This window comes from Camelina sativa, chromosome 4, assembly GCF_000633955.1.
Source record: "Camelina sativa cultivar DH55 chromosome 4, Cs, whole genome shotgun sequence".
Classification (NCBI taxonomy): Eukaryota; Viridiplantae; Streptophyta; class Magnoliopsida; order Brassicales; family Brassicaceae; genus Camelina; species Camelina sativa.
In genome coordinates this window covers 14070993-14079243 of record NC_025688.1, presented here as the reverse complement: position 1 = coordinate 14079243, position 8251 = coordinate 14070993, and the positions used below count along the sequence as shown (strand labels likewise).

The 8251-nt window shown below is 29.3% G+C and overlaps 1 pseudogene; it reads right to left on the bottom strand.

Annotated features, from left to right (window-relative positions):
* LOC104780497 lies at nucleotides 2600-3357 on the bottom strand (annotated as a pseudogene).

Below are 8251 nucleotides of genomic sequence, written 5' to 3'. Positions count from 1 at the left end.
TTATGATTGAAGGACTGAATCAAGAATTGTATGGTCCCGAGCTTAAGAAGGCCACTGAATATAATGTGAGTGTTTCGGTTCATTTTGAGAGCTTCATGTTATTAAAAGCCTGATTCAATTTACGACTTTTCTTTAAACAATATATGCTTATTTATTTGCTTTTTTAATTATTATTATTAAACTATGTTTTTGGGAAGCCCCATGATTCAAAGATTCCATGGTCGACTAGATCTTTTCGGTTCTCCTGAAAATAACAGAATTAATATTGAAGTTCCAAAAGTGTCGTATATATCAAGTCATCAGATTCATAGCAAGATGGTTTCTTCTTCTGATACGGATACGGATACGGATTATGCAGTATCCAAAATCTTGCAAAGGAAAAGTTAGTGTTGTTCGGGCGAACAGATACAGATACCAACAATGTCGGATAGTGAAATAGCAAATAAAACGGATACGGATACGAATACAAATAGTACTAAATTTTAAAACGAATAACGGATATCCACTTTTTCCCGAATATCCTTTATTATATACGGATACAGATACAGATAATGCTAAATTTTAAAACGGATATTTGTTTTTTCACAGATATTCGATATTTAGATACAATATACAATATTTTATACAAAATACGCTGTATTTTAGTTTAAAATACATAATTTTTTTATTTTATTTTTTACGGATATCCGCGGATATTCGCGAATAGTCGAAATTTTAACAGATATCCAAAATCTCCGGATACGAATACAGATAATATATTACGGATAAAACGAATACGGATATCCGCTCCCTTAACAGGGCTAACAACTAGTGTAGTAGTGTTGAAGAAATAGATATGTGAACGAAGGTGCAAATTAATTATGTTCTTCTTAATGACCGCAAATTAAATAGACAATTTCTTGCTACTTAATTAATTCAATATAATGGTTCTCTTAAGTTATAACACATGCCTTTTTTTTTTTTTGGTCGACAACACATGCCTTTTTGTGAAGCAATTATATGAATAATCCATGCATTATCTTAAGTTTTAATTCTTCTTCTATTTGTCTCCTTGTTGAAAGGTCAGCTAATTAAACCGGATTAAATTAATCAGAACAAAACTAAACCAACTCTACCGGTAACAGAACCGGTTGATCAAATGTTAGTCTCGAATCTTTAAGATAGAAATATAGAATATTTGGAGAATAGTTTTTACTTTTTAACCATTGTTGCTTCTAAAAGAAATCTTTTAGTCCCTCGGAAAAAAGGCGTGAACCTTGCCCGTTCTCGTGGTACGTATACTGGCTACTAATATTACTTGTTTATTGTTTGACCGTTGCTAAATTATTGGCATTGCTAAGCTGAAGATATTGTCTATTTATTAATTGTTTTGTCAACGAAGGTGCCTAGTTTTTTTTTTTCAATCTTGTTATTTTTCGTAATTTCTTAATAGCGAGAAGGCCTAATTAAAAAACTTTTTGCGATATCAGTTCTATAAAAGAGTTCTACATGTAATTGGATAGTGCATGGACTATTCTTATAATTGCATCACTTGTTCTTTTGTTTTGGACGGCTCTTTATTCTTCATGCTATACTTTTCCTTTTGAATTTCATAAAATTAGATTACAAAACAAAGAAAAAAAAGGTTGAAACTTCATGAAATCAGATTACAAAACAAAGAAACATATGTAAGGTTTTAGATCTACACCGATTGAAATCAATCCGACCGACCGACTCTAGGAATCAAATAGATGACTTGACAAAAGCTACATATGATCAATTTATTATGTCACATATAATAGAGTACACAGTATATTTTTGAAAAATGTATTTTTTTTTTTATCAATGAAAGTTCACATTCTCACTGGCAGAGACGCAGAGTTTATAACTTAAAAGTTAAAACCAATGGGGGTGGTTGTACATGGGAGTACGTACTTTCAATGGACAGCATTTGTTATCATAAATTTGTGGTTCAAAATTTCTTATCTATATATGCAATTTTTTTTGGTCAACTATTAACCACATTAATACATGAAATTAAAAGTGACATCTTCAAAATTTGAATGGGAATTCTATGTCGTTTCTTAAAATTCCAAAAACTTTAGTCAAATTATTCATGAACCTGTGGAATTAATTATGTGATTCTATTTGCAACCTAAGAACATGGATTGAAAATATTTAGCGTCCACTAATATTAGATCGACTTAACCAAAATGAAATATGTTGGATATGGGCTATGCCAATATGCCACTCGGCCCAACGAAATTCATTAATTACAATCTCGGCCCGACAAGATTGGGAGTAAGCCACTAATTCCCGCGATAGGCAATCTGAGGAATTCACGACGAAAACCCTAGACATCCCTAGGTCAACAGTCCCCTATAAAAGGAGAAAACATTTATTGGGATCACGATCCTGACCCGCGGACAATACCTACAGAGCAATACTTTGCATCGAAAACTGTTATTGTCTTTCGTATAATTCATTCCTATTTTCAGTTCGTCACTTTAAGCTTGCTAGTTCGCTTGTGAACTAACAAGCTCTATCCCGACTTGTTTTAAGTGACGATCTCACGTTTTTCCCGATTAATAAAAGAACTTGCTTGCTCTTTCCCACAAAATCTTTATTTGTTTAAGCTGTGCAATCCCCGGTACAAACAAAATATATATTTTTTTCTTTGTTTTTTTAAGCCAACCATGCACACACAAAAGGAAAAGTTCTTTATAAGAAAGAAAAAAAAATTATTAGCAAACGCAGCCTGACGACGGCGGGAGAAGCTCGGCGGTTTTCCGGTCAGCGGAGGGTTTCTTGAAAGCAGTGCTTCCAAAGAAAAAGAAACCCACGGCGTATCCGGCGATAGCAACGATGAAAACGCCTGCGTTAAAGGACATAACCGCGAGCATCACCAAATATGACAGGCCAGTCTTGAGTGTATACACGGCTGTCTGAGAGAGCCCAGTGGCGCGGCTGGTGGAGCTATCCGCACGGAGGAAAGGAGAATGGGCGAGCCACTCGGCAATCACGGCGAGAAAGAAGACAACGACGAGACAAAGAGCGTACATGCCGGAGCTAGTCCCGGGCCAGCCGGAGAAGAGAACCTCCGTGTTCTTGCCCCAGAAGAATGTCATGTGCATCATCATCATGTGTGGTTTGGTATGATTCGACATCGATTATGATGATGGTGGTGGCATATGCATGTTATCGTGATCCATGTTTACTAAAATGGTATATAGGTTTATGATGGATTCTGTTCATAGACAAAAGTTTTAAGAGAGAATAGGTTTGTAAATTATTTATTGTGTTTTCTTAAATGTATATGTGTAATGTGTTGTACTGTAGTACAAGTACATCATGGTTTGACTTGTTAATTTTTTTTTGTGTAGTACAAACATTCGTTATATTAGAATATCCCATAAATAGATTTTCTGGAAAATTAGAAATAAAAGATATTTTTTAAAGATTTTGTATATCTATACTTTATTTAGATAAGTTTGGTGAAATAGATTTTTTGAAAAATTTAAAACCAATTATACCCTTAATTAAAAAATTACTTAATTGAAGAAAATAATTTTTTCTCTACACCCAAAACCTCTAGCTAAAACAGAGGTTTCACTTACAAGTCCAAATCGTAACTGGACAAAAAAAATTCAAAAAAAGAAGCCTCTCTCTTTCTCATAATGTTATTTAGTTTCTTTTGAATGTTTTCAACTGTTTAAAAGAATAATCCAAGAATATCATGGAATATGATAAAATTTGTCTTATTCTAGAGACTACACTGAACAAAACCAAATTATCAAGAAATTATAGGGAACAGATTTGAAACTTTGTTGTATGTTCATTATTAAAGGATGATGACTCATGGCAATTGTGTCTACAGCTTTACGTGTTGCGATTGACATTGGTTTTGGACTTTTCGGTTAAATAATTGAGGTGTTTGATTCTGTTGAAGATGAGAAAATTCAGAAGGATGAAAAATTGGTAATAAACATCAATGTTTCAAGCTCAAATCAAAGAAGCAAAAAAACAAGTTTGATGAAAATTTGTTCTTAAATATTTATACAAGTGTTGATGATTATTAGAAAACACAGTTTCGTTGTTGTCCATTTAGCTTAAGTCAACAATCGATCATATTAGGTTAAGTCATGTCGAATATCAATTTGTCTTTCTTCTAAATAATTAAGAATACACATTCTAAAACATATTAGAACATATCTAAACAATAAATACAGAATTGTAATCATAAATTAAGATTATTCAAAACATATTCATTTTCCTTATTTAATTTATTTTCTTTCTATTTCTATGGTATTCTAAGTTTTACAGATTATAAATTCTAAAATGTCTATGATATATCTTCTACTTCTTTTAGTATATAGGGTAAAACGTAGAAAATATATTCTGAATTGATGTAGAATGAAGAAAGATGTGGAATACATATTCTTAATTTTGTATAACATACAAAATTCAGGTTCTGAAAACTTTAGAACAAATTTTTCGTCTAAACTTCGTAGAACATGTACAAAATGTAGAATGAATAATCTAAATATTTCAGAACTTGAAAAAATCGTAGAAAGTCTTTTATGAACAATTTAGACTAGAAATCATCAATTTACAAACTGATTTTTGACACCCAAAACATTTTTTTTTCAAATTTTTTTTACACAGTTGTATACTAACATGGATTTTATGTTTGTTTTTTGGTTTAAACTCCTAAAAACTTCACTATATCTATTAGTAGGGGTATTTTCGTCACAATTGACAATCTTCAAAAAAAAGTGTATATGGACAAATGTTTAGAAAAACCTCATTTATTTCTAATTTTCCCTAGATTTTCAAATGAAAGAAACAAAAAAAATTCCCCTAAATATATATGTTTACCTTATTTTCATGATAAAATGCATCATACCTCTTCTTATTTGACAAAGTATTAAGAATTTGATGATAAAATTATAACTTTCAATAGTAACTTAGTTTTCAAAATAAATAGGTCTATGACATTACTTTTTTTTTTCTTTTGTGGTAATTGGTTGAGGAAATTGTTGAAATAATTGTTGACTCATTAAATTCTTGGTTTAGAACTTCTCAAAGTAGTCCAACTGAATAACTTGTATATCAAATAAATATTTTAATAAAAGAATAACTGAATATATCGTTAGGTAATAGGATTAAATTTTGTAAAATAATATTTAAAAGTCTGTAAAATCCAGTTTTAATAGATTACAATAATCACATTTTTTCAATAGTTTTATCACATTAATTAGTTTTTTTAACAGAATAGAATCAAACAAACTAAATCGAAATAAACAAAAACCAAATCAAACTAACTTCGGTTGAGTTTTATGAAAACCAAACAGAATCGAACACAAACCAAAACTGAACTAAACCTGGAATCCCCACCATTTTTTTATGATGGAAAAAAGATGGCTAGCTACATCAAGTATAGGTGAATACATAGTCACACATACCAAGTATACTATTGTATACTCAACTACATGAAATATATATATTACATGGTCACATATATGAACTATATGACGTCATGTGTTCAACATCATAGATATGCAATCTGGTACACTGATTGATTAATTCCAGTGAAGACCGGTGTTGACCAAAAAAAAATTCTAAAATTAAAAATAAAAACTAAAAAATCACTATATTTAATCATTTATAGTTTTTATTAATTAAAAAATATTATATTTAATATCTAAATATTTTTTATATTTTTTTAATGTATTCATTCTAGGAAGATTTTCAAAAATACCTCTTTTCCTATGTCATTTTTCAAAAATAACCTTTTATGTTATCCATTTTCAAAAAACATCCTTTTCTATATATAAAATAACTAAATTCTAAACTTTAAACTCCAAATACTAAATCCTAACTCCTCAAAACTATATCATAAATGTAAAATAGAGAATCCAAACCTTAAAAAAAATTCTAAAAATTAAATTAACATTCTTATACTTAGTTAATTTTCAGTTTTAAAGCTAAACTAATAGTTAAATAAAAATCACTGATAATTATTTTCAAGATATAATATAAAGGCATTTGCAAAAATACTCTTATTTTATACCCTTTTGCAAACATACCCTTAAATCAAATATATTGTTTTGCTAAAATGAATTTTTTGTATCTTTATCTTTTATCTATTAAAAGTAGATATTGTGAATTTTGTTGTTGTTGTTTATATGTTATTTTGAGTATGTAAATTTTAAAGTAAAGAGTATCTAAAATTTTGTATAACATTTACCATGCAAAATTTAGAGTAAAGAGTCATATACTCAATCTTTTGCATATTATTTTCTAATGAAAGTAGTTGAATTTGATTTTATTGATTTTGTAGTATTTAAATAATCTGATTATCAGAGATATATATATATAAATATATATCTTAAAAATAATTATAAATGAACTTTTCTATCTTGAAAATAATTATAAATGATTTTTATTTAACTATTTACTTTAGCTTGAAAAACAAAAAGTAACTAATTATAAGAATGAATATATTAGAGATATATATAAACATATTTGGATATTAAATAGAATATGTCTTTTAATCATGAAAAACCATAATTGATTTAGTATAAATTTTAAATTAAATTTTTTTTTCAGTTGGTCAACGCCGGAATCAACGTCGGTCTTCGCTGGAGTCAGTCAACCGGTGTACTGGATTATATGTTTATGGTGTTGACCGTATAACGTCATATAGTTCATGCATGTGGTCATGTAATACATATAGTTCGTGTAGTTGGTTATACAATAATATACTTGGCATATGTGACCATGCATTCTCTGATACTTCATGTAGCTAGACATCTTTTTTCCTTTTTATGATTAACAAAATTAATAAATGTAAATCAATAATAACAAAATGAAGTTTACTATAACAAAAAAAAACAAAACAAAATGAAGTTTACAATTTATCATCAATAAACTAGATTTGGACCCGTGCTTAGCACGGGTTGAAATTCTTTTTATTTATATTATAATTTTAGAATGAAATATAATTTATATGATTGTTTGTAAAACTTTTTTTAGATAAAACATTATGCAATAAAATCATATGCTAAATATGATGGCTTGAAAAACACACATATTTTGTAAGTTTTATATTGTTAATTTTGTAATTTTATGTATAAGAAATGTTATGTTTGTTTTTTGTTTTTATTTTAATTTTTGAACATGTTTGGTGAAAGTTTTTTAATATGACATGTACTTAAGTAAGATTTTATTTTCAACTGCAATAAAATCTCGGAAATCACGATTAAGTATGATAAATTGCTAAGATTTTATTCTTTTTATGCCTAACCGTAAATTTTTATGCCTAACCGTAAATATTTTGTAATAATACATGGAATACTAAAGATTTTATTTTGGAAATTGTATAAATCATTGGAATATTCTCTTTAAGAATATTTTTTGGGATATTCTTAAATGTATTCGTATAGCCCATGGATTGATCAATGAATGTATAACATTTTTTAACCTATATTTAATCTATAACCTATTTTGTAACCAACTTATAAAAATTATATAGTTTACAAAAAGAAGTTGTATACTTCCATAGGGAATATAACAAATACATAGAAAACCTGAAAAGTGTATAATTTCAAAACAAATTGATTTCTAGAATTTGAATTAGTAAAAAAGACGCAGAGTATTTGGTTAATGGTTTCCGAGTCCATTCATCCGGAAATGAAATTTGAGAACAAAAATCATTTAAGAACGGTTATTGATCCGAATTATATATCTTTGGCCTAAGACAAGTTATATCCAAATCAGAATAGATCTTCATAAATGATTTAACTTTATAAAATAGTGTTCGACGAGGTATATATATATCGATAGCCTACAAAGGAGAAGAGTAATAAATTTGACTCATACGGCGACGTATCGATACAAAGCCTAAAAAGGTTTTGTACCTTGTAGTTCAATTCACGTTGCCCATCATTACATGTCCGTCGTTTTCCTCAGCGGAGACGACACGCAATACTTAGCTTCGACGCTAACACACATTTTCCCACAGTCTCCCTCAAAGTAACAACTAAAAGCTAACCTTTCTTTAGTCATTAATTTTAATCTCCGTTTCTCTCAAAATTATGTACTAATTATTCATCTTGTATAGCTTAAACATTTCAAAGTTTATGGCAATTTCCACCGGCGCCGTAGAGTTTCTCCGGAGACGGCTCCTCCCAACGACGCTTATCCACGTCACGGCTTTAGACGGGATCGTTAACGTTAATTCCCTCTTCTCGCTTGCTCTTTTCCTCGG